Source organism: Podarcis filfolensis (assembly GCF_964270895.1).
Source record: "Podarcis filfolensis genome assembly, chromosome: 18".
Lineage (NCBI taxonomy): Eukaryota > Metazoa > Chordata > Lepidosauria > Squamata > Lacertidae > Podarcis > Podarcis filfolensis.
This window is the reverse complement of record NC_139622.1, coordinates 11,058,627-11,086,246: the sequence shown is the minus strand read 5'-3', so window position 1 is coordinate 11,086,246 and position 27,620 is coordinate 11,058,627. Positions and strand designations below refer to the sequence as shown.

General features: G+C 49.8%; 1 protein-coding gene across 1 annotated transcript in view; it reads right to left on the bottom strand.

The window, feature by feature from the left end:
* RNF126 (ring finger protein 126) overlaps positions 1 to 27,620 on the bottom strand; it is a 767,042-nt gene that overhangs the window by 158,494 nt on the left and 580,928 nt on the right. The gene's annotated exons all lie outside the window — the stretch shown is intronic.

The window sequence follows — 27,620 nt, the reverse complement described above, 5'->3', positions numbered from 1 at the left end:
TAAATGCTGTACTAACATCCTAGGGAAGGGAAGAACGGAGGGGAAGAGATGAAGCTTTCCCCCCCCCACACCCCCAAAAAACACTTTTTTAAAAAAAGAAAAAGCTGAGATGCGAAGTCAGACTTGGGAATTTTTGTAAGGTGTGAAGCAAACAGGCCTGAGATGCTAATAATAATAATTAATAATAATAATAATAACAATAATATCAGCCAAATATCCATTTCGGGGCGGTGGAGAAAACTCCCATATTATCCCTCTGGGAGGGGATTTGAAATAAAAGAGCAAACTTTGGAGTGAGAGAAAGGTGTGTTGTTGTTTTTTAAATCGTCTGGATTTGCATAGATCCTTACAGCTAAACTCCCCAAAAATAAACTCAGCTGTTTCTCCGAGTGTTTGGGGTTGTTTGTTTTTGGAGAGTTTAGAAATCAGAATCAAGTCCTCCGAGAAAGGGGTGCGTGAGGCGCGCCCGGCGTTACTCCAACCGAGAGAAGAGGACCTCCCCATTCCCTTGAGAGGCTCTACTTCCGAGTAGAACTTGGCTGGACTCAGCAGCCCTCTAGATCCGGGTGAGAATCGCCGGAACAGGGGAACGACGCGCTGCAGGAATCGCGTCTCCAAGGCTTTCAGCTCAGGAAACTACCCACTTGCGCGCACCTTTCGCGAGGAAATGGGATTCTCGAGAGGACTAAACTAAGCCTCTTCCTATTCTGGAGCACTCTCGCCCTCCTTCTCGCCTTTTAAAAAATCCCATTATTGCCACCGACCTTCCGCACGCACCTTGCGAAGCGAAACACGCGCGCGTACCCAACGTTTCCTAAGTCAGGACTGAGCGACGCACAATTGCCTGAAAGGGCACTTGTATATAGACAGCTATCATCTGAAGAGGAGGGAATTCCAAACTTAAAGTAGTTTTTCTCTCCTCCAGCGCCCCCAGCCCAGTTTTTAGCTCTCGGCAAAGAAGACCCAACTCTCTCCTAACTTCTATTCCCTTCTGCCCCCGCCCCAGCGTCAACAAAAATCGTATTTTGGTAAGCTAATGTAACGGCAGGCTGTTGATTCTGGCAACAGTAACAATAAAACCAGGATGTTTCTCAACATAATAACCCTGGGCATGTTTGCTCCGAAGTCTCGCCGGCCTTACTTCCAGGTAAGCAAGATGTGCGCAGGATCGCGGCCTTTCAGGCCAACTGCTCAGAAGTGCCTTCAGTTCAATGGGGCCTTCAGCTGCTTTTATAGGCATGAGAGTAAGCCCCCTCCATTGAATTCAATGGGGCTTTACTTCCGAGTAGGCACCCACATAATTGCCTTTTTGGTGGATTTTGGGAGGAGAGGGGCTGGTCGTGTAATTAGGGACTGTGGGGTGGGAGGCGGCGTCGATGGGTTTTGGAGATCTCTCCAGACCCCACCCCGAATAGAAAGTGAAATGATTCGCTCCCTGGAAAACCACTTTTAGTAGATGCTGCAAAGCGGCCGAGCAAGCGAGGAAGTCGAACGACAAGGGGAGACACCCCCCTACAAAAAAAAACAAACAAACAAGAAGACCCCCCCCCTATTCTTTTGGAACGGGAGTTCTTTCAGGGCTCTGTCTACAAAGGGTCGTGAAGATCACAAAGAGAGATTTCTCATAGACCGGCTAGGAATGATCACCACAGCACAAGATCTAACCCTCTGGGTGACAGCGAGCACCCACAAAATTCCCCATTAATTTCGGTGCCAGGGCCATGCACGCTGCAGGGCACCCGGGGTCGCAGGGCCAAGGTGGTACTCATTCTTTCTCTCTCTCTCTCTCTCTCTCTCTCTCTCTCTCTCTCTCTCTCTCTCTCTCTCTGTGTGTGTGTGTGTGTGTGTGTCCCAAACCAACACACACACACACACACACAACACAACACACACACCAGGGCGCAATCCCCGAAAGAGGCGCGATTGACTTAACCCCACACCTCCAATCTCCTGCATTTCCCTTCGCCAGTTGCAGATTTCACAAGACCTGTATGTTTCCTTGGCCAACTTCACCTCCTTATTTGCAAAGGGGAGGGGTGTCAAAAAACAAAACAAAACCACCTCAAAAAACCCCGGAGGAGAGATGGATAGAGGTTGGTATTTCCTTCCCCCATTCCCCGAAAAGAGAAAACGCGGCCCAGCTCCCTTTCTGCCAGGCGTTCAGAGAGGAAAAATTAACTTGGCTCCCAAACTTTCCCCCGAACCACAAAACTCTCTGTCCGGACACGGCCAGCAGTTGGAAGCAGAATAAAATAAAAAGAAGGGCGAAAGGGGAAGGGTTTTTATTTTATTTTTTTAAAAAGGGGTGTGAGTTTCTGTAGAAATGGAACCATAACCCGGCTCTCTTTTACGCATGAAAAAGGCGCATGATTTCTGACTTGAGGTCGGCTTCTTAAGGAAAGCTGAGGTTTGGGAGCTCCCCAAAGCGTGGCGAGTTCGCTGCCTCTCCTGGGAAGTTAAGGATCCGCCTGGAGGTAATAATAGCGGCCCTGTTTACTTCTGAAACCGGCACAAAATAAGGAGAAGCGTAAAATGAGGTCACAATGAGGGCTAGCGGCTTGCTGGAGCAGAGGGGGAAACTTTCTAATGCCGCAATTGAAGAGCTGCGCTGAAGAAGCGTAAAAAAAAAAATCCTGGTTAATTTAAACAGTTCTCTCTCTCATTATGAAAAGGGACATATAGCCCTGAAATATCAAGTTGTTGTTTTTTTTATCCGCAGGGCTGGACTTTCAACTCTGTTTACAGGACTGCCATATACGAGAGAATGATTTATACAGTAGCCTTTCATTAAGAATTTAGCCATAATTCTGCGGTCGGGGGAAGGTAAGGGAAAGAGGGGAACTAGGAAATCACTGCCTCCGGCCGCTGCAAGGCCTCTGGCTCCGCCAAACTGCCAGTCTTTGAGGTGCCTCTCCCCCGTTTGCTGCAACTGACAGACAGGGCTGTCCCTGTGGAACTAGATTTCTACCTGCAGGGATTTATTATATTTTATGTTATTTTATTTTGGGGCATGGGTGATCTTCAGCCGTGTATGAGGAGCCCCGCTTTCCAGTCTTGTGGAGGTAAGGCCCCCAACCAGAGACCTATCACCTCATGGGCCATGCAGACTTGCATTCAGACAACCACTGTTCACGTGAACTATCAAACATGCCGATAATTCGATATATCTATTAATTGATGTGGGTGGTTTGTCTGGAATGTTTGAGTGGTGTGTTTGCTTCGGAAGGAGAGGGCTGTGATTCATACGTTCATTCCAACATTTTTCTACATCCTCCCGCTATAAGCTCCTACAATTATTATTGCTCCACATTGCAAACGACGAAGTATTTTATTTTTTTGGCCTCGGCTGGCGTTTAGCCCCCACTCCAAAAGCCAAATCTATATCACTAATGGGAGCCTCAATCCTCCTTCTGCTCCCCCTCCCGTTTCATTTCTCTCCTACTCCGATTTTTTTTTGGGGGGGGAGGGTGTTCCACGCAATCCGGATTTTTAAAAGTTTGGGAGATGACACGCGAGTTTCACCGCTTAGCCAAGCCACGGCGCGCGGGGATTATTATTATTATGCGGCTGTCGGGAACAGCCACGTAAAATTCCAGATTTCCTTCAAAGTCAAAGAATTTGGGATGAGTTTTTTTGGGGGGGAAATGAGGTGCGATTCGAAGAGGCGGCGACCGGAGGAAAGTATTCGGACCAACTGCGGCACTTTCCCCCTTCGCAAACTTCACGGCGCTCTCCCCCCCCCCCCCGCAGCCGCCCCGATCCTAAGCGTGTCTGCTCAGAAGCAAGCCCCATTCAGTTCCATGAGGTTTCCAGGTAAGCGAATGAGGATCGTGCCCTTAATATATATATATATATATATATATATTCCTCCAAGCTTCTACAAGACCGTGGCTCATCCCGTGTAAAAACTTCCTGACTCGGGACAAAAGGCAGATTTACTCGCGAGGAAGCCCCGCTGGTTTGGAACTTTAGCCTGGGAGTAGGCCCTACAAGGAACCCTATAGTGCCTACTCACGAGTAATGCCCCATGGGGCTTACTTCCAGGTAAATGGGTGCAGGACTGCCGACTTCTGAGCAGCCCGCCGGCTTAATATTGAGCAAAGCCATCTTAAAGTTGGCAGCGGCCCTGCAGGGCAAATCCGACTCGCACGTGTTTACTCGGGAGTAAGCTCCCAAGGACAGCAATGGAGCTTTTGTTCCTGAGCGTAACAGCTCGAGACTCGTAGGAAGTGCCCGCCGTCGGGTTGTGAGTCCCGTTGAGTTCCAAAGAGCTTTTACTTTAGAGTAAATACGCGAGAGGGTCGGGAGCCCGGAGCTCATCCGAGGAAGGCGCGGGCAGCGCGGGGATACAGAAACCGATCGCCATCGATTAATCGAGCGATCGTTGCCTTCGATCGAAGGCTCCCTGCGGAATACCCAGGCGGCGCGAAGTGGGGAGGCGACAGAAATCCCCTTTGAACTCGCTGCGACTTCGCTTCCCAAGGCTAGATCGCCGCACTTAAAAGAAAGAGGTCTATTTTTAGAACTGAACCCGGCTTGAAGTTGGGCGTGCGGAGGAAAATGGACGGAGGAGGGTAAAGGTTAGAGCGAGGAGGAATTGGTTTTTTTCCTTTTCCCGTGCGGGGCGGGTCTGGTGCTGCAAAGGCTGCAGCCCAGCCGGTCTCTCTCTCTCTCTCTCTCTCTCTCTCTCTCTCTCTCTCTCTCTCTCTCTCTCTCTCTCTCTCTCTCTCTCTCTGTGTGTGTGTGTGTGCACGCGCGCGCGCCTTTCTCCCTCTCCCGTCCACCTTGGGCTCCGCAGAGCTCAAGACCTTACTGCTGACGAAGCGGCCTTCGCCGAGTCTGCCGCAGGGCCCAGCTCGCTTAGCCAGAGAGAGAGAGAGAGTTAATTTTTACGCGCAGAATGGAGAGAGAAAGGGGAGGGCGTCGGAGAGAGGGAGATCTTTCCAAGGTTGGAGGGGAAAGGGAGGGGGCCCTCTCCAGCTCGAGAGCTGGATCGGGGCCAAAGGCAGCAGTTAGCGGCGCCCAGAGAAGCCCCGGCGTCTCCCTCTCCCTCCTCTCTCCGGGTCTCTCCTGCTCTCCGCTAGGCGTCATGTTCAAGTTCAGCTCGGCTCCCTTCCTCCTCCGCCCCCTTCGCCCGAGCGGCCATTTTCCGCTACATCTACCGTTTGCTGAGCTAGCTGCCAAGAGAAAGAGAGAGGGTGGGGGGAAGGGAGGGAGGGGGGGAGAGATGATTGCCACACACACTCCCCCCCGTCTCTCTCTCCCCCTCCTCCTCCTCCATCGCAGATTCTTACGCATTCTCCCCCCCTCCCCAATTCCATGCGTAAAAGCGCACCGGGTTTGGAGAGGTAGGACAACACTCCGCAGACTTTATAGCGCTTTGCGTTCTCCACCTCTGCGCACCAGTCCCCCCCCCATTAAACTCTGACACTTTGCACCAAGGACGGGTATAGTGGTGGGGGGGCGGTCTTCATCTAGGCAAGGCACTACGGCAAAACGCGACGGGGGCGCGCTCTTTCCGGAACGGGGCATCCCCAAACACTCAGAGTAATGCCCCTTTTCCAACCACCCTGGTCGTGCCAAGATCCTTTCTAACAAGGCTCTCCCCTCCTCCCACCGCCAGCACCCTATTCCCCACCCCAAGCCCACCTGCCTTGGACTTTCTCTCTCCCCCCCAAAAAAAACCCCCACCTCCATCAACTTCTTCTGCCCACCCACCCGCTCCTCCGCCACACCCCACCGAGGAAATCAGGGTGTGTGTGGGGGGATATTATTATTATTATTTTTTAAAAAAGGATTTGGAAACTGACGCGAAAAACTTACCATCACCCAAGCGAAATTGACCAGGGCGGCAGAGCGGCTGAATGCCAACAGGAAACTAAGGTGGCGGCCGGCGGCAGAGAGAGAAGGGGCTTATTTATTTATTTTTAAGGTCCCACCAAGTTGTTGTTGTTGTTATTCATTTGCGGAGGGCGAAGGGAAGGGAACGACCTCACCTCCTCCCTGGAGAGAGAGAGGGGAAAAAAAATAACCACAACCCGAAAAGCGGGGCCAGATCTTCGTTCCCTTCAGCGTCGGGTCAGTTGTGTCGAGGCGCCTTCAGCGGCTGGGTCGGCAGCATCTTTTAAGGTCCCAGCTCAGGAGAACCCGCTGCGCCGTGGCCCTCCCCAGATGTCAGTGAAGTAGGGGAGGTGGTGGTTTCTCGCCCCACTTCCCCCCTCCTCACTCTCTCTCTCTCTTTTTGGTAAAATAATTTTTAAAAATAATAATCCGGGGTTTATTTAGTTGCTAGGTCACATCGCCGAGGGTGGGGGATGCACACATACACACACCAAAATCCTTCCTGGGTTGTGAAGACAGGGGAGGTGGGTGCTGAGGACTTGGTGGTTGTTACCTCTATAGAGAGTCACACAGAGGGGGTTCTTAATAAAGGGGGGGCGCGGTGGAAGCGGGTGAGACGGGGCAGCCGTAAAAAAAATAATGTCTTGCGGGTGGGGGAGAGAAAGGAGAGAGAGACCTCACTTTTCATGGGACGCCACACTGGGGGCGCGGAGATTTAAAAACACTACTGCTAATAATAATAATAAAAGAATCAGAAGCTCTCTCTTTTTGTTGCTTATGGTTATATATATAGCTAGCTTCCTGGTTCAAACCTCGTGTTTTTATCAAAACAAGATTTGGGGGGCAGGGCTGGGAAATAAAATAGCAGGCGCAGCATCAGCAAGATTCCTTTCGCTTTTTTGCAAAGAAAATCCGGAGAGAGTGAGGAGGGCGGGGGGACTGGATGGGGAGCTGGCTGGCAGGCTGGCAGGGAAACCCTCACAGCTACCCGCTCCCTCCCTGGGTGAGCAGGGCTCCAGCAGCGGCGGCGGCGGCGGCAGCGGCACCCACGACCGACCTCCCCCTCTCTCTCTCTCTTGCGCGCGCGCTCTCCCTCCTCCCTGCCTGGGCTGCTAGGCTCCGCCCCTGGCTCCGCCCCTTTCTCGCGTGGCTGGGGAGGAGTGGGGGCTTTGAGGAGTCTGGCAGCGCCAGGATGCGAGTGAGGGAGAGGGAGGTGGCATTTGAGAGAATCTCCCTCTAGTTAACCCCCCCTCTCCCTATTTCTTCCTCTAGCTCCCAAAGGTGGACCAAGGAGGTTTGATAAGGCCAGATTTACGTATAATATGCTAAACAAGCTATAGCTTAGGGCCCCACTCTCTTAGCTCCCCCCCCCGCAATTAAAGTGTTGCAGGAATTTATGTATAGGTTGGGGGGGGTTGCCCCTCCAGCAGATATCATGCACATGCAGCCCACTACCAAAACCAGCACAATCGCTTTTGTGACTTGTCCCCACAAAACACTTCATCGCAGTTTCTTCCTACCTATTCAAAGGGCCTTGGCTGCACGATACCAAATGTAAGAATTCACTGATCAATGTATCTATGTACTGGCTCACTAGAAAACTTCAGAAATTCCTATAGACAGGTGAGCTCAGCTCCTCAGCAGCCCCTCTGCCTGAGGGATAATCCGTGGCATACTGATACCTGAGTGCCAGACAGGTAGCCATTCCAGAAATAACAAACCCAGATGAAGACAAAAGGGTGTGATGAACTTGGCTGGGAAACAGGGAAATGTAAATATCTTTTTTGTTCCACTTGATGGGTGTTTGGTGGAGGGCAAGGGGAACCATGGGGCAGGGTCCAGGATGCTCAGATTACGGCCGCCAGACCTCCCCTTTCATGATGTAACTGTGATGTATTAGTGATGTAGTTTGCAGGGTGTAACATGGGATTAGCAGCTAATAAAAGTTGGGGTCTTCTTTTGTACGGGGCTTCCATCCTGTTCCACCTGGTGGCAGGTGGGAGTCCTGTCACGACAGTCTTCAATAAAGACCAAGCCGACTGGCTGCTGTTTTGCTCTGGGATTCCTGGCTGGTGTCCTTGTTTTTTGTCCAAGGGAGTCCTCAGATTTCTCCGTTAACAAAAGGGGAAAAAAAACTGGATGTACATTTACAAAATATAGGATAAAAAACTCACAATAAAACCTGCATACAGCAACAGTGTTTTGTGTTGTGTAGGCTCCTAGGATGTAAGTCATGGACCCCGCCTGCTAGCCTGCTCCCTAAAACATCACTGGTTTGCTCCTTTCTATATAAAGTGGTACCTTGCTTCTCAAACTTAATCCGCTCTGAAAGTCCGTTCCAAAACCAAAGCGTTCCAAAACCCTCATAAAATACATATTTTGTTATGTGCAAATGGCTTGAGACACCTATTAGGTCCACAAATTGCCATGTAGCATATATTCAACACAAAAAACAGTGACAATTTGTCATTGGCAAAGGACAGCTGGACATAGAAAGGGCCCCATTACCTTCAGTAGCTTAGGGCCTCAGCAAACCTAAATCAGGCCCTGGGTAAGGAGGTGGGAATAAAATATTGGGGAGACGGCAGGTAAAGACCCTACTCAATCACAAGACACTGCACACACTTGGGTCCAGCCAAGGGTGGCGGCAGCTGCCCCCTAAATAAATTAATAAAAATACTTAACTGAGGTTCTTCCCCAAAAAACATAAATCCTGGCTATGCCACACTATTTGAGTGGCACTGCCCATCAACATTGGGGGACCCTCCCCCCTCAAGTATTTTTTTTGGGGGGCAAGGCAGAGGGACCTCAGCTCCTGGGGGTTGGCTCCTATATTCAGGGAGAGAGGATGGAATGAAATTGCTGCTGCTGAGAGAGAGAGAGAGAAGGATGATATCTCCTACCTAATGGGAAAACTCTGAACATCACTAGTAAAGGTAAAGGGACCCCTGACCGTTAGGTCCAGTCGTGACCAACTCTGGGGTTGCGGTGCTCATCTCGCTTTACTGGCCAAGGGAGCCGGCGTACAGCTTCCGGGTCATGTGGCCAGCAGGACTAAGCCGCTTCTGGCGAACCAGAGCAGTGCATGGAAACGCCGTTTACCTTCCTGCCAGAGCGGAACCTATTTATCTACTTGCACTTTGACGTGCTTTCGAACTGCTAGGTTGGCAGGAGCAGGGACCGAGCAACGGGCGCTCACCCCGTCGTGGGGATTCGAGCCACTGACCTTCTGATCGGCAAGCCCTAGGCCATGGGTAGGCAAACTAAAGCCCGGGGGCCCGATCTGGCCCAATTGCCTTCTCAATCCGGCCTGCAGACGGTCCAGGAATCAGTGTGTTTTTACATGAGTAGAACGTGTCCCTTTATTTAAAATGCATCTCTGGGTTATTTGTGGGGTATAGGAATACGTTCATTTTTTTTTTTAAAGTATATTCCGGCCCCCCACAAGGTCTGAGAGACAGTGGACCGGCCCCCTGCTGAAAAAGTTTGGTGTTATGTACCGAGTTGAATAGGATCCAAACTGCAGCAGTCTGATTGGTCCTAGAACAATAGGATCCAAAAGGCAGCAGTCTGATTGGTCCTAGAACAATAGGATTCAGAATGCAGCAGTCTGTTTGGTCCTAGAACAATGCAGCAGTATGATTGGTTGGCAGGAACCACCCAATCATGCTCCAGATAGAAGTGAATCCACAACCTGATTGGCTTACAGTAGAATTCTGGAATTAGCCAATCAAGTGCAGCCCATTGTGTAAATAATGTATATAAAGCAGATACTTTGAGGGGACTTTCATTCATTCCTCCTCACCACTATGAGCTGAATAAAGAGCATGAAATCACTTTGCGACTCTGAGTATATTTCATTTGCTGACCTTGGGTTAGAGTGCTGGACTTAGACCTCAGAGACCAGGGTTCAAATTCCCACTTGGCCAAGAAATATTTATCGTCTTTCACTTTTTTCCTTCAAAGAGCTCAAGGTGGTTTTTCGTCCTTAGTCCCCACAACAGCCCTGTGAGGTGAGGACTGAGGAGGCAGTGATTCCCTTCCCAAGGCAACCCAGTAAACTTCATGGATTCAAACCCTGGTCTCTGAGGTCTTAGTGTGACACTCTAACCACCACACCACACCACATCACATACAGATAATAATAAAATAAAATAATTAGCTGGAGATGAATTCTTCCCTCCCCCAAAAGGAGCAACCTTGCAGTAGCGGCAACATAAATAAAACCTTGCAAACCGAGAGGGGCAAATATTTATCGTTTCGGCAACCAGTTTGCATCTCGATTAAAACGGAACGGCCTGCGCACTGATCAGTCTGGGGGGGGGGGAAAGCCTTGTTTAAAAAAATAACCACGCAGAGAGGGAGGAGGAGGGAAGGCTGGAGGGAGGGGGGAGCGAGAGTTTCAGTTTTATTTATGGTGACACAAACCACTTAACATGAACTTTCAAATTGCTGGCCTCAGCTAAAAAGCCTACGTGGTTATCCTTCAAAGCGTCACCCGCCCTGCCTCATGGGAAGAAGAAATCTCGACACAATCACGTTAGATTTTTTTACAAGCTAATTTTAATCCCTCTCTCCCATTCTCTCACTTATGTACACACACAGACACACACACACACGTCTAGGCACGCATACCCACACCACAAAGGTTGCCCACATTTGGCCATGGGTTTATTTTAATGGTAACCCAAAGATCTTTGGCCTGGCCACAGCACAAGCAAGCCGGCCTTTGCAACCCTCAAACCACCTCTGGCGAGTCCGCCGTTTTAAGAAATCACACAAGCAGAGCGCCCAGGCTTGATTTGCACTCGTTGACAACACGTGATCGCGGCACACAAGGGCCAAGGTATGTCTCCCAAAAGCAGCTTCCACGAAGCTGGCAAATTCTGGGCGCAGAGACCACAGCTCATCCCACCCTGAGCGACCACTACAGTGGTACATGAAGGCGGTGAAGGTCCTGTGTGAGGGTCCAGAGGCGGTTGGAGGATGGATGGCGGCTAACAGATTGAGGTTGAATCCTGACAAGACAGAAGGACTGTTTTGGGGGGACAGGAGGTGGGTGGGTGTGGAGGACGCCCTGGTCCTGAATGGGGTCACTGTGCCCCTGAAGGACCAGGTGCGCAGCCTGGGGGTCATTCTGGACTCACAGCTGTCCATGGAGGCACAGGTCAATTCTGTGTCCAGGGCAGCTCCATCTGGTACGCAGGATGAGACCCTCCCTGCCTGCAGACTGTCTGGCCTGAGTGGTGCATGCTCTGGTTATCTCTTGCTTGGACTACTGCAATGTGCTCTATGTGGGGCTACCTTTGAAGGTGACCCGGAAACTACAACTAATCCAGAATGCGGCAGCCAGACTGGTGACTGGGAGCAGCCACCGAGACCACGTAACACCGGTCTTGAAAGACCTACATTGGCTCCCAGTACATTTCCCAGCACAATTCAAAGTGTTGGTGCTGACCTTGAAAGCCTTAAATGGCCCTGTATACCTGAAGGAGTGTCTCCACCCCCATCGTTCAGCCCAGACACTGCGAGAAGTGAGGTTACAGGGAACCAGGCAGAGGGCCTTCTCGGTGGTGGCGCCCTCCCGTCAGATGTCAAGGAAATAAACAACTACCTGACCTTTAGGAGACATCTGAAGGCAGCCCTGTTTAGGGAAGTTTTGATGTATTTGTCGTGTTTTTAATATTCTGTTGGGAGCCACCCAGAGCAGCTGGCGAAACCCAGCCATATTGGCAAATAGCCATCTCTCATGGATGCTTTAGCTGAGATTCCTGCATTGCAAAGGGGATTGGGATGAATGACCCCTGAGGTCCCTTCCAACTCTATTTAGTTGAAACGCTGTCCTAAACAATTAAAACAATGGAGGCATTCCGGTTTTCGTACGTCAGCGTTCAAATGCTCTGCCCTCACCCATCAAAAGAAGATGTCCAGAAATCTCGCCGTGCTTCCATCCTCTGACTGCTCCTAGCTGCAGTCTGTTTGGCAAACCCCTCTCTCCAAAGCCCTGCCAGGCCTCCCCCTACCCCCTATATAACTGTCCTGGTTTCTGTAGGTGTGGGGGAGAGCGGCAAAGGGGACGATTGTGTTATCTCGCCTGGAGCCGGCTTTGTAAGAGCTGGTATGTTCTCTTTGGCAGTTCCCAGGGGCAGGAGCAGAGATCACGGGGCGTGATGCCAGCTGGGACCAGAACACAGGGGAAGCCAAGAGAACAAAGGCGAGGAGCAGGGGGGAGAGACAGGTTGAAGAGCAAACACAACAGGTGCAGAGTTCCTTAGCAACCGAGGCTCACCTGTGGCCTTAGGGCTGCACTCATTTGACACACCGAGAGATGGAATCCGAACTCTGCAACAAGGGTTTTCGTTCCCTCCTGAATCCCTGCCTGAAAGCAGGTGTGCTGAAGGTTACTTAGCAGCAGATGCTTCAGGCCAGATCGAGTCCCTAAGCAGTTTTGACTCACCACCTTGACAGCCATCAGCACCAAAAAATGGCTACTTAGCTTCTCAGAGAGAGCAACTTGTCTGTCGTCTTGGTGCTGTCCCTGGTCCTGAAAGGCCTGCTCTTCTGATTCAAAGTGCAAGTAGATAAATAGGTACCGCTCTGGCGGGAAGGTAAATGGTGTTTCCGTGAGCTGCTCTGGTTTGCCAGAAGCGGCTTAGTCATGCTGGCCACTTGACCCAGAAAAACTGTCTGCGGACAAACGCCAGCTCCCTCGGCCTATGGAGCAAGATGAGCGCCGCAACCCCAAAGTCATCTGCGACTGGACCTCACGGTTAGGGGTACCTTTACTTTTATGTCCATCAATGACCATATAGCATATATTCAACACAAAAGGCAGCGACAATTTGTTGTTGACAAAGGATAGCTGGACATATAAAGGGCCCCATTACCTTCAGGAGCTGAGGCCCTCGGCAAACCTAAATCTGGCCCTGGGTGTTCTTATAAGGCAGCGGTAGAAACAGAGAGAAAAGGGGGGCACTTTGGCTCCAAAAATCCACCCCCCCAGAAGGATTTGTATCCCTCGACAGAAAAAGAGGTCGCTCGCTGCTGCCTCAGGAGAAATTTGCTGCCAACTCGATAGACAGAGGTGGCTTTTGACCAACAAATGCCAACATGAAGTTCAGGCCATGTATTTAAAAAAAAACACAAGGTGTCCGACGCAGACAATGCTAAAATGCCATCTGAGGTTCCGCTGGCGTGCCTGGCTCTCGACGCTGAGCCCCACGGCTATTTTTAACCGCACATGGGGATTTGGGCTCTTAGCAGCTGGCCCAGCTCAAGCTGATTTGATCCCTAAGATTAGCGGAACGGGAGAGGAAGCGTCCCCGCTGCCCTTTCGCCCCGTGCCAACCTGGGATGGCATTGGCCATGCCCAAGGTCAGCTGGCAAGGGAGTGGCTATGCCGTCTGCCCTAGATGGAGCTCACATTCTGCAAAAGGAGGGTATTGGCCTTTTGTTGGTCCTTTGGGAGCTAAGGAAAGGTGTGTTTAAAAAAATAAAATTAAAAAAATATATTTCTAATTTTTTAAAAAACAACACCAGAATCCAATGAATACAACATTTCCCAATTAGCAGTCAATTAACATCGGACTGACATGGGTGGTGCTGTGGGTTAAACCACAGAGCCCAGGACTTGCCGACCAGAAGGTCGGCGGTTCGAATCCCCGCAATGACGGGGTGAGCTCCCGTTGCTCGGTCCCTGCTCCTGCCAACCTAGCAGTTCGAAAGCACGTCAAAGTGCAAGTAGATAAATAGGCACCGCTCCGGCGGGAAGGTAAACGGCGTTTCCGTGCGCTGAACTGGTTCGCCAGAAGCGGCTTAGTCCTGCTGGCCACATGACCTGGAAACTTTACGCCAGCTCCCTCGGCCAATAAAGCGAGCGCCGCAACCCCAGAGTTGGTCACGACTGGACCTAATGGTCAGGGGTCCCTTTACCTTTAACACTGAACTCCCCCTTCGCCCCTCCATGGGTTCTCCAAATTTTCAAACTTTGCTGCTGATTATAGTTATTCCTCACTACTTTATCTCCACCACAGTTTTCTCGGATTCAATTTAACAGTTTTTCGAACGTTTCAGAAGCCGGACGCCAAAAACCCGGAAGTGAATGCTCTGTTGTACACAAAAACACACACAAACTCCCGATGGGCAACTCTTGATAATAAAAAACAGCAGCTGAATGACTAGCTTTGCCCGGGACCTTTAGCAAAATATTCTCAAGACTGTCTAGATAGGAGGTGTCCATACTTTCTGCCTATATGCATCTAAACGTAAAGTTGTCGTCATGCTCCAGTTTGCTTGGGTCGAGACTAAGGGGAAGGAGGCGGCTGAAAGGCAGTGACACGCCCTGGACTTTTTGTAAGGCAGGAGGCGGGCAGGTGTGGGCTGGGTGGGGGCAGCCAGCTCCCCATTCATCCCAATGGGACCAGACCCTCCAGTGTTGCGAAGCTCAGATGAGGAACGGCTTCTGCACGAAGCTGTCTGGAGGGCTTGGGGAGAATGGTGCCCAACTGTGGACTTCTTCGCCGTTTGAAGAAAGCCATGGTTTTCCCAGTAGTGATGTATGGAAGTGAGAGCTGGACCATAAAGAAGGCTGATCGCCAAAGAATTGATGCTTTTGAATTCTGGTGCTGGAGGAGACTCTTGAGAGTCCCATGGACTGCAAGAAGATCAAACGTCTCCATTCTGAAGGAAGTCAGCCCTGAGTGCTCACTGGAAGGACAGATCCTGAAGCTGAGGCTCCAGTACTTTGGCCACCTCATGAGAAGAGAAGACTCCCTGGAAAAGACCCTGATGTTGGGAAAGATGGAGGGCACAAGGAGAAGGGGACGACAGAGGATGAGATGGTTGGACAGTGTTCTCGAAGCTACCAGCATGAGTTTGACCAAACTGCGGGAGGCAGTGGAAGACAGGAGGGCCTGGCGTGCTCTGGTCCAGGGGGTCATGAAGAGGCGGACACGACTAAACGACTCAACAACAAGAACAACAACATCCTCGGGGGAAACTTAAATTCACACAAACTAAAAGGAAGTCGTTCTTACCAGCCCAGGCCTGGTTCCAATGAAAATTTCCCAGAGGCATTTTTGCTGACTCAGAAGAGCTCCTGGTGAGTCATCAGTCCCCACCCCACCCCACCCTGCAGCAAGGAAGGTCTATTTGTCATGGTTTGGTTGGATAGAGAAGAATGAACCAACTGGGGAAGAAGAGTCAGAGCTCAGGGAGACAACAACAACAACAACAACAATTATTGTTGTGTGAGGCGGTTGGAGGATGGATGGCGGCTAAAAGATTGAGGTCGAATTCTGACAAGACAGAAGGACTGTTTCTGGGGAACAGGGGGCAGGTGGGTGTGAAGGACTCCCTGGTCCTGAATGGGGTAACTGGGCCCCCGAAGGACCAGGTGCGCAGCCTGGGGGTCATTTTGGACTCACAGCTGTCCATAGAGGCGCAGGTCAGTTCTGTGTCCAGGGCAGCTCCATCTGGGATGCAGGATGAGACCCTCCCTGCCCACAGACTGTCTGGCCAGAGTGGTGCATGCTCTGGTTATCTCCCGCTTGGACTACTGCAATGCACTCTATGTGGGGCTACCTTTGAAGGTGACCCAGAAACTACAACTAATCCCAGAATGCAGCAGCCAGAATGGGGACTGGGAGCAGCCGCCGAAACTATATAACACTGGTCCTGAAAGACCTACATGGGCTCCCAATACATTTCCAAGCACAATTCAAAGGGTTGGTGCTGACCTTGAAAGCCCTAAATGGCCCAGTAGACCTGAAGGAGCGTGTCCACCACGGACACCGGGGTCCATCTCCAGAGGGCCTTCTGGTGGTTCCCTCCCTGCGAGAAGTGAGGTTACAGGGAAGCAGACAGAGGGCCTTCTCGGTGGTGGCGCCCACCCTGTGGAACGCCCTCCCATCAGATGTCAAGGAAATAAACAACTATCTGATTTTTAGAAGATTCATTTTATGTTCCCCATTTCATGTGCCCCCTCCGGCTGGTTTCTTACCAGCGCCAGCCGCTGGGAATAGCTCCCCATCCCTATTCTCTCTCCCCCTCCATGACCTTAAATCATCGTGATCTCCGACTGCTCTCAAATAACCAGCCATTCACTCATTTGTGTCTGTGTATAATCTCGTTGGGTAACGAGATTAAGGAGATAATCGGGGGGGGGGCATTTGCAGTGCCCGCAGACCATTTCCTAGGAATCCAGCCGTACAGCCCCTGTTTTTTTTTAATTTTCAGGTTGGAATCGTAGAATTGGAGAATGGGAAGAGACTCTGAGGATCAGCTGCAAGAATGTGAAGCTGCGGATTCGAACCCACAACCTCGGTGTTGGCACCATGCTCCAACCAACTGAGCTATACAGGCTTGCAGGATTACTCTGCTTTTGCGGGTGTTTGTGTGCCTTTCAACAGGGAACTCTGTAATATTCTTGTAGTCCCAACCACATGCCCTTAAAGTAATTGGCACGCTTGGGCGCAATATTCCATTTTCATCTTGGGAAAAGTTATGGTGGGGATATCCAAATTTACAGCGTGCTGTGCATTGAAGGACAACTATATGAAAATAAAATAATAATAATAATAATTTATTACTTATACCGCACCCATCTGGCTAGGTTTCCCCAGCCACTCTGGGCAGCTTCCAACAAAGATTAAAAACACAATAGAAACATCAGTCATTAAAAAGCTTCCCTAAACAGGGCTGCCTTCAGATGTTGTCTAAACGTCTGATAGTTGTTTATTTCTTTGACATCTGATGGGAGGGCGTTCCACAGGGCAGGCGCCACCACCGAGAAGGCCCTCTGCCTGGTTCCCTGTAACCTCACTTCTCACAGGGAGGGAACCGCCAGAAGGCCCTCGGAGCTGGACCTCAGTTTCTGGGCTGGATGATGGGGGTGGAGACGCTCCTTCAGGTATACAGTGGTACCTCGGGTTAAGAACTTTGCTTCAGGATGAGAACAGAAATCATGCAGCGGCGGCGAGGCAGTAGCAGGTAGCCCCATTAGCTAAAGTGGTGCTTCAGGTTAAGAACAGTTTCAGGTTAAGTACGGACCTCTGCAACGAATTAAGTACTTAACCCGAGGTACCACTGTAGATGTCTCTTGATTTCTCCCCCACCTTCCCAGACACCCAGCAAAGGAGGTGCCGAATTTGGCTCGAGAGACGACAGACTGGATAAAGGTTTCCCATGGGATCAGATATGTGTCTGTGAAAATGGGTACATTTGTTTGAGACACCCTGGTCTGATTTAGCAACACATGCCAATGCCAAGCGAACTATAAATCACCATTCAGATTTCCTGGGAATCCGATCAAGACATGACAAGTGCCAACCAGCAAGTTTCAACAGCGGCGGACTTTCAACTTCCTGCTCCAATTTGTTGCTTTCTCATCTTGGTCGGTGGAAAGATTGGACTGTCGGCTGCCCTGGATATAGAGTCCCATCGATGATCAGCCATTGATTCAGTTTGCATTTAATGGCAAGCTTATCTCGCTAAACCACAGAGCCTAGGACTTGCTGATCAGAAGGTCGGCGGTTCGAATCCCCGCAATGACGGGGTGAGCTCCCATTGCTCAATCCCTGCTCCTGCCAAGCTAGCAGTTTGAAAGCACATCAAAGTGCAAGTAGATAAATCGGTACTGCTCCGGCAGGAAGGTAAACGGCGTTTCCATGCGCTGCTTTGGTTCACCAGAAGCAGCTTAGTCCTGCTGGCCACATGACCCGGAAGTTGTACGGCGGCTCCCTCAGCCAGTAAAGTGAGATGAGCACCGCAACCCCAGAGTCGGTCACGACTGGACCTAATGGTCAGGGGTCCCTTTACCTTTTAATTGATGGACCTAATAGGTATCTGAAGCCATTTGCACGATACGATACGATAATCTTTATTGTCATTATCCCATACAGAACAACAAAATTGAAAAAAAATCTACATCAGACGTTCAAAAACCCACAAGCCTGCTATCCCAACCTGGTTAGCCTCCAAAAACTCTGATAGCCCATAATTGAATACAATATACTCACATAAAGACTACCTTACACTGTGTTTAAAACCAAAATCCCATTTGGATAGAAACTGTTTCTCAGGCGGCTAGTCCTAGTCTTTATAACCCTGTAGCTTCTTCCAGAAGGCAGAGATCATTTGCGGGGTGCGCACTATCCTGCGCTATCTCTGCAGCTTTCTCATAGCACCTGACAGCACAGATTTGATCCAAGGTGGGAAGAGTGCGCCCAATTATTCTCTCTGCAGTCTTTACAACCCTGGACAGCATTGTTTTTTCCCTGACTGTGCAGCTCCCAAACCACACACAGAAACCATAAGTTAATACGCTCTCCACAGTACAATGGTGAAATGCCATCAACAGGTCCTTTGAGAGATCGTTTTTCCGGAGGATTCTCAGAAAATATAACAAATAGGAGCCTACACAACACAAAACACTGTTGCTGTATGCAGTTTTTATTTTATTTGTTTTTTATCTTATATTTTGGAAATGCGCATCCAGTTTTTTTCCCTTTAATTTTTTTTTGGGGGGGGGGCCAAGAGAGTGGGGCCCTAAGCTAGACTTTGTTGGAGGAGACTCTTGAGAGTCCCATGGACTGCAAGAAGACCCAACCTCTCCATTCTGAAGGAAATCAGCCCTGAGTGCTCACGGGAAGGACAGATCCTGAAGCTGAGGCTCCAAGATTTGGCCACCTCAGGAGAAGAGAAGACTCCCTGGAAAAGACCCTGATGTTGGGAAAGATGGAGGGCACAAGGAGAAGGGGATGACAGAGGACGAGATGGTGGGACAGTGTTCTCGAAGCTACCAGCATGAGTTTGACCAAACTGCGGGAGGCAGTGGAAGACAGGAGGGCCTGGCATGCTCTGGTCCAGGGGGTCACAAAGAGGGGGACACGACTAAACGACTAAACAAAAATAGGTATCTAAATCCATTTGCACATAACAAACAGGAGCCTACACAACACAAAACACTGTTGTATGTAGTTTTTTATGTTATAGTTTGGAAATGCGCATCCAGTTTTTTTCCCTTTAATTTTTTTGGGGGCCCCCCAAGAGAGTGGGGCCCTAAGCTAGAGCTTGTTTAGCTTATAGGGAAACCCGGCACTGCCATCCCAGGCTGCCCTGTCAGGCAGCGGAGCAGAGGCTGGCGAGGGAAGTTGGCAAGCTTTTGGCCTTTGGTGAATTGGACGCAGCTTGGGATCTGACGTCAGGTCTGCCCTCGGCTTGGGACGATGCCCTGGAGAGGAGGTGAAATGGCTTGTGCTATTTGTGTGTGTGTGTGTGTGTTAGCATCTGGACGTGTCCCCAGCAGGAAATGTTGCAATCTGGGGGAAGAAGCAAGCAGCAACCACCACCCCCTGTCTGGGGAGGGTTGGTTTTTCCACCGAAGCGCCAAGGTTTTATGCAGAAAAACCCTTTGGTGCGTAGCGCTTGGAGGTCAGAAGCCAACTAGCGGAGGAGGAGAGACAGAGACAGAGAGAGAGAGTGGGGGGGGGGGAAGGGGGTGGTCACTGCTCCTGCCCCTTTCAGACCCACTCCCCCCATCGCCATTGGCCGTGCGCTTGCAAAAAAACCCCCAGCCAAAAACACGCGCGCACACACACAAACCGAATTAAACAAACACAGCCGAGGCGGTTTATATAATCGCAGGGACAGCTTGTTCCCAAACTCTGCACGGATTAAAGGTTTGCAACAGCTGTTGGTCATTAAGGAGGCGGACTTGCCTGCTCTCTCTCTCTCTCTCTCTCTCTCTCTCTCTCTCTCTCTCTCTCTCTCTCTCTCTCTCTCTCTCTCTCTCTCTGCAACTCCGCCTCGGCCATCCCACCCCCAGTTCTCCCAATTGATGCTGTCCCTTTTCCAAAGCCCTCTTTTCACTTGTGGGAGGGAGAGAAGTGCGTGGCATGGGGGGTGGAGAGAGAGAGAGAGAGAGAGACGCAAAGGGGCCGCCAATCAATTTTGGACAACTAATCTCCCTGGGTCCTTTGAAAGGAGGATGTGGAATGGGGGTGGGCGATAGGGCATGCTTTCTTTCTTTCTTTCTTTCTTTCTTTCTTTCTTTCTTTCTTTCTTTCTCCTCTCTCTCTCCTCTTTCTTTCTCTTTCTTTCTTTCTCTCTCTCTCTCTCCTCTCTTTTCTCCCTCCCTTCCTTCCTTCCTTTCCTCTCTCCCTCTCTCTTCTTTCTTTCTTTCTTTCTTTCTTTCTTTCTTTCTCTCTTTCTCTCTTTCTCTCTTTCTCTCTTTCTCTCTTTCTCCCTTTCTCTCTTTCTTTCTTTCTCTCTCCCCCCCTCTCTTTCCTTCCTTCCTTCCTTCCTTTTCTCCCTCCCTCTTCTTTCTTTCTTTTTCTCTTTCTTTCTTTCCTCTCTCCCTCTCTCTTCTTCCTTCCTTCCTTCCTTCCTTCCAAGCCACCTTCAAAGGCAGCCCCATGTAGAGCACATGGCAGTAGTCCAAGCAGGAGATAACCAGAGCATGTCACAGTTGCAAGTTCGACGCCCATATGGGACAGCTGGATAATCCAGCATTGCATGGGGTTCAGCTAGATGATCCCCCTGGGTCCCTTCCAACTCTATGATTCGAAGTCCAGCAGTATTTGGTGGGCCACCAATGTCCCCCACCTCTGTGCTAAGATACCTCCCTTGCCTTCCTTTGGCGCCTCTGCTCCCTTGGCAAAGGGGGCAGGTCAGTTCCCTTGATCATAGCTTGCGGTCTGTGCCAACTATTTAAAAGCAAGATCAAAACTTGACGTTTTTTTGATTCCTCCAAGACCCAGCCAACGCCTTTTGGTCTCCTGTCTCGACTCCTTCCCTGGCTGCCCTCTGCTGGCTGGTATTCCTTCCTTCCCTTTCTGTTCCACACCCAGAGCTATTGGGCTCACAGCTAACGTGCTCCACCAGGAAATCTTGCTGGGCCCAGACCAAACGACCCGGGAACATGCTGGCAAATGCCCCTCATTCATTCCTCCTCCTCTGTGGTCGGAGGAGGTGTCTCTCAGGGCCACGATGAGATCGTATCCCATGTGGCCATCGCTGGGAGCAAAAAGAAAGAACAAAACTCCCAACTTTCGTCTGATGGAAATATGGATGTCCTGTTGTTGTTATTCTTGTTCTTCTTGTTATACCCAGGGCTGGATTTAGGTTTGATGAGGCCCTAAGCTACTGAAGGTGTTGTTGTTTAGTTGTGTCCACCTCTTCTTGACCCCCTGGACCAGAGCACGCCAGCCACTCCTGTCTTCTGCCTCCCGCAGTTTGGTCAAACTCATGCTGGTCGCTTCGAGAACACTGTCCCACCATCTTGTCCTCTGTCGTCCCCTTCTCCTTGCGCCCTCCATCTTTCCCAACATCAGGGTCTTTTCCAGGGAGTCTTCTCTTCTCCTGAGGTGGCCAAAGTCTTGGAGCCTCAGCTTCAGGATCTGTCCTTCCAGTGAGCACTCAGGGCTGATTTCCTTCAGAATGGAGAGGTTTGATCTTCTTGCAGTCCATGGGACTCTCAAGAGTCTCCTCCAGCACCAGAATTCAAAAGCACCTATTCTTCGGCAATCAGCCTTCTTGATGGTCCAGCTCTCACTTCCATACATCACTACTGGGAAAACCAGAGCTTGAACTATACGGACCTTTGTTGGTAATGCGGCCCTTTATATGTCCCAAGGGGAAAGCGGAACATCCCAGGGGGCAAATCAGAAACTGGGACGGCTTCTGCCAATTCAGGACATTCCCTGGAAGAAACAGGGGTGCTTGGAAGGCCTGTTCAGGTGGCATTATAGGAGAACAAGAGAGGTGTTCATGGTGAGTTCCGGCACATCTCTTATTTCTAGAAAAATAGCACTGATTGGGTCTATGAAACGACGAACCGAGCCCCTTTGATTGCTCAAATGAATGGAGTGGCTAAAATAAACCTGAACATATATATATATCTATGTGTCCTTAAAGGTAAAGGTAAAGGGACCCCTGACCACTAGGTCCAGTCGTGGCCAACTCTGGGGTTGCGGCGCTCATCTCGCTTTACTGGCCGAAGGAGCCGGCGTACAGCTTCCGGGTCATGTGGCCAGCAGGACTAAGCCACTTCTGGCGAACCAGAGCAGCACACGGAAACGCCGTTTACCTTCCCGCCGGAGTGGTACCTATTTATCTACTTGCACTTTGACGTGCTTTCGAACTGCTAGTTTGACAGGAGCAGGGACCGAGCAACGGGAGCCCACCCCGTCATTGCGGGGATTCGAACCGCCAACCTTCTGATCAGCAAGTCCTAGGCTCTGTGCTTCAACCCACAGCGCCACCTGAGTCCCTCTGTGTGTCCTTGCACACCCCTAATTTGCAACACTGCGTAATAGAGGGACAGGGAGTTCTGGACTACAATTCCCATCAGCCCTTGCTGACCGCTAGAGTTCCGACAAACACAGGAGAAACAACATCTTCTTTTCCAAGCTCAGACTTACATGCTGCTGTACCGCCACCTAGTGGCTAAAGTGATCCAGTGCTCTCCCCCCTCCCCAATATCAAACTTTCAGGGAAAGAGCCCCCCCATTTTATAATTATTAGTTTGCATCATATATTTACACCTATTATTTCATGTTATAGCAAGAGACTAGATGATGAGTCTTTGTAAATTGTGTTTCTAAAGGGACTTTTGTTATTGCCAAATCCCAATGAGTTTGCATTATTAAGTTTGTAATGAATTAAAAAAAAATCATTTTAAGCTAGAGCTTGATAAGCATTTCCCTATTAATGTTGTTGTTTAGTTGTTTAGTCGTGTCCGCCTCTTTGTGACCCCCTGGACCAGAGCATGCCAGCCACTCCTGTCTTCCACTGCCTCTCGCAGTTTGGTCAAACTCATGCTGGTGGCTTCGAGAACACTGTCCCACCATCTCGTCCTCCGTCGTCCCCTTCTCCTTGTGCCCTCCATCTTCCCCAACATCAGGGTCTTTTCCAGGGAGTCTTCTCTTCTCATGAGGAGGCCAAAGTCTTGGAGCCTCAGCTTCAGGATCTGTCCTTCCAGTGAGCACTCAGGGCTGGTTTCCTTCAGAATGGAGAGGTTTGATCTTCTTGCAGTCCATGGGACTCTCAAGAGTCTCCTCCAGCACCATAATTCATAATTCACTATTAATATACTTCTTAATTGTATTTCAGTTCAACAATTGCTGTTGTCGTTTAGTCGTGCCCGACTCTTCATGACCCCATGGACCAGAACACGCCTCTTCTTAACTGTATCTCAATTCAACTATTACTTTGATAAAATACATATTTGTGATGTGCAAATGGCTTGAGATACCGATTAGGTCCATAAATGACCATATAGCATATATTCAACACAGAAAAAACAGTGACAATTTGTAGTTGACAAAGGACAGCTGGACATATAAAGGGCCCTATTACCTTCAGTAGCTTAGGGCCTCGTCAAACCAAAATCTGGTCCTGTTTTCAATGCAAGGCAACTGTTGCAGGAACCTCCCCCCCCAATCATTTAGTTTGTACAAACTCCACACACACACACACATACACACTCACACACGACATACACAATGTTTCTGTTATAAATTCATAGAAAATCAACCGTACGTAGGATCTACACCGGTCCACTTTTATTTTGCTCCATGAAGGAAGGACTATCAAAGGGGGATGGTTTGATACAGGATGGCCATGATCCCTTAACCATACCAACACGTACTCAGGAGCCCTTCCCAGTTGGCATGCCAACCTTGATGGTCCCAGACAGAAGACCATCAAGGACACAACAGACTTGCATATGGGAGTGGATTCAACATGGACTGAAACAAAGGACAATGATCAGCTCTTCCCTCTGGGGGCAGGAAACTGCAAACTCCCCTTTGTCCTCTGGAAAATACTCATGGGGAGGGGGAAAGGAGGAACCAGCAGGTGACAAGATACCCAGGTTACCTCCACAAACCCCTCCCGCAACCCCTCCTTTTTGTGATGTATCAATGTTGTAGTCATGTTGTAGTTGTGATGTAGTTCTAGGGGTGTAGCTTGGGGGATTTTGTTGTTTAGTCATTTAGTTGTGTCCGACTCTTCGTGACCCCCTGGACCAGAGCACGCCAGGCCCTCCTGTCTTCCACTGCCTCCCGCAGTTTGGTCAAACTCATGTTTGTAGCTTCGAGAACACTGTCCCCCCATCTCGTCCTCTGTCGTCCCCTTCTCCCTGTGCCCTCCATCTTTCCCAGCATCAAGGTCTTTTCCAGGGAGTCTTCTCTTCTCCTGAGGTGACCAAAGTATTGGAGTCTCAGCTTCAGGATCTGTCCTTCCAGGGAGCACTCAGGGCTGATTTCCTTAAGAATGGATACGTTTGATCTTCTTGCAGTCCATGGGACTCTCAAGATCTTGGGGGATTAGTAGCTAATAAAAGTTGGGGTCTTCTTTTGTTTGGGGCTTCCATCTTGTTCCACCTGGTGGCAGGTGGGAGTCCTGTCGCGACCGTCTTCAGTAAAGACCAAGCCGTCTGGCTGCTGTTTTGCTCTGGCATTCCTGGCTGGTATCCTTGTTTTTTGTCCAAGGGAGCCCTCAGATTTTGTCGTTAACACAGCTAGCAGGTGACGGCTGCTTCAACAGCTGGGAAGACAGATGTTGTCAATTTGGGGAACCCCCCCCCAAAAAAAGAGAGGAAAGACTCTATATGGGCTCTTGGATATCCCATAAGGGAAAAGGGCATTTTTTTGTTTACAACACAGGCGAGCCGTCCCGTTTAAAACAACCCCAGAAGCCCCTTTTCCACTTCCGCACCGAGATGGAGTCCTCGGAAAATTAAATGAGTGACTTGCTGACCTCAATTGCTCTGCTAGCCCTGGGGGCAAACCTGAATTGCTAACAGCTGGGTTCTGCAAAAGGGAAGGGAGTTTGAATGCAAACTGTGGGGCGAAAGAGCTCCTAGGAAGCAGATCGGAGGAGGCAGCCATAAGCGGCTCAGAACAACGACCCATCAGTTCCAATAAATTATTGCTATTATTATTATTTATACCTCGCCCATCTGGCTGAGTTTCCCCAGTCACTCTGGGCGGCTCACAATCGAGTGTTAAAAACAATACAGTGGTACCTCGGGTTAAGTACTTAATTCATTCCGGAGGTCCGTTCTTAACCTGAAACTGTTCTTAACCTGAAGCACCACTTTAGCTAATGGGGCCTCCCATTGCCGTCGCACGATTTCTGTTTTCCTCCTGAAGCAAAGTTCTTAACCCGAGGTACTATTTCTGGGTTAGCGGAGTCTGTAACCCGAAGCGTATGTAACCCGAGGTGCCACTGTACAGCATTAAATACAGGCAATCAGTACGGCCTGGATGAGTGGGTGGGTGGAGAGCAGTGAATAATAATATAATGATAATTTACCGTATTTTTTGCTCTATAAGGATCACTTTTTCCCCTCCTAAAAAGTAAGGGGAAATGTGTGTGCGTCTTATGGAGCAAATGCAGGCTGCACAGCTATCCCAGAAGCCAGAACAGCAAGAGGGATAGCTGCTTTCACTGCGCAGCGCTCCCTCTCTTGCTGTTCTGGCTTCTGAGATTCAGAATATTTCTTTTCTTGTTTTCCTCCTCCAAAAACTAGGTGCGTCTTATGGTCTGGTGTGTCTTATAGAGCGAAAAATACGGTATTATTTATACCCCGCCCATCTGGCTGGGTTTCCCCATTCCTGACCAGAGACGATTTCCTTGGTCTCTTATTCTGCTAGTTAGGCCTGCTAACTCTGCATATTCTATCTGTTTAAGTTGCCATTTCCGCTCCTTAGGGACCTCTCCCGCCTGCCATTTTTGGGCTATAACAAAAATCCTAACCGCTGTACTTGCTATCGATGGGTATATTCTGAGTACCATGAAGCAATCGGTTGTCTCTGAAATGCCAGCTTCTAGGAGCGTGGTGAAAACAGCTTCTGGGATGTAATCCACTGAGAGCAGTCAAACACAACATTCCTTGTTTTCCTAGAGAAGACATGCAAGGGGATGTTTGGTCCAGCCAGTCAAAACTTCCTGCTCCTCCTGATTGGAGCATCCTTCCTTTGCATGTGACTAGAGGTGGGCGTGGCCTTACCTGCCCAGGTAACAAAAGGACGAGTCATGCAGCACAGCTCTCTCTTTTTGACTTCCTTCTTCGTTTGACCAGCTTTTAGCTAGGACCGCTCTGCTAGCTCTCAGCTAGCAGAAGCACTGGGTTCAAATCTCCCATATGGAGTAGATCCACATGTACATATCTGTAACTAAGTCTGCCTTCAGGGATCCATCTGTGAACTGAATGTGTGAGTAAACTTCTTTTGTATACTTTACACAAGATTGTGTCGTGTCTATTCTTTTTAATGGGGAGATAAGGGGACGTTCCAGGAATCCAATATTAAGCGGCTTAAGCGAGCCTGCATCAAGCTATCTGCTGTGCATGTCAAAGGGGAATGTAAATCTTTGCTAAGTAAAGGAACTTGCTAGCCCAAGTTAGGAAGGATATTAATAAACAATATATCCTCTCCTGCCTCCCTGAACATTCCCACACAGCTCAGAGCCCGGGAGTTTCCCAAAAGTCTTTAGCTGTTCACTCCCAGAGGCAGGCCGGTAGACCTTTGGTCTCGCCATTGCGCTGTTTTATTTATCAAGAGTCTAAGTGGTGTTCTTTCATTTCGGTCGGATCCATTTATCCTTTTCCGGAACTCAAATTCCCCAGCTTCTGGACTTCCATCTTCAATCCTCTGCAGAGAAGGCCCATTTCAATGCTCTTAAAAAGCGGAGACATCACCTTGCCAACAAAGATCCGTATAGTTCAAGCTATGGTTTTCCCAGTAGTAATGTATGGAGGTGAGAGCTGGACCATCAAGAAGGCTGATGGCCAAAGAATGGATGCTTTTGAATTCTGGTGCTGGAGGAGACTCTTGAGAGTCCCATGGACTGCAAGAAGATCAAACCTCTCCATTCAGAAGGAAGTCAGCCCTGAGTGCTCACTGGAAGGACAGATCCTGAAGCTGAGGCTCCAAGACTTTGGCCACCTCAGGAGAAGAGAAGACTCCCTGGAAAAGACCCTGATGTTGGGAAAGATGGAGGGCACAAGGAGAAGGGGATGACGGAGGACAAGATGGTGGGACGGTGTTCTCGAAGCTACCAGCATGAGTTTGACCAAACTGCGGGAGGCAGTGGAAGACAGGAGGGCCTGGCATGCTCTGGTCCAAGGGGTCACAAAGAGGCAGACACAACTAAACGACACAACAACAACAATAAACAACAGAGATGCTCAGTGCCATTTGGCTGGGCCGTCTGAGGTCACCAAATCAAATGCTCTGGAGATCATAGAATTTGAAAGGGCACTGAGATTCATCTAGGAATATTCAGCTGTCCCATACGGGGTCTAAACCACTGAGCCTCTTGGGCTTGCCGATCGGAAGGTCAGCAGTTCGAATCCCCGCAATGGATGGGGTGAGCTCCTGTTGCTCAGTCCCTGCTCCTGCCAACCTAGCAGTTCGAAAGCACACCAGCACAAGTAGATAAATAGGTACCGCTGCGACGGGAAGGCAAACGGCGTTTCCATGCGCTCTGGTTTCCGTCATGCGCCAGAAGCGGCTTAGTCCCGCTGGCCACATGACCCGGAAAGATGTCTGCAAACAAACATCGGCTCCCTCGGCCTGAAAGTGAAATGAGCGCCGCAACCCCAGAGTCGCCTTTGACTGGACTTAACCGTCCAGATGGAGAGCTTTTATCCATTTCTGCAGTCACACAATCAATCAATCAATCAATCAATCAATCAATCAGTAGCTGAACTGGGTTCCACACTGTCACAGAAACAAATGAACTGAAAAAGCCTCAAAAACGTGAAATAA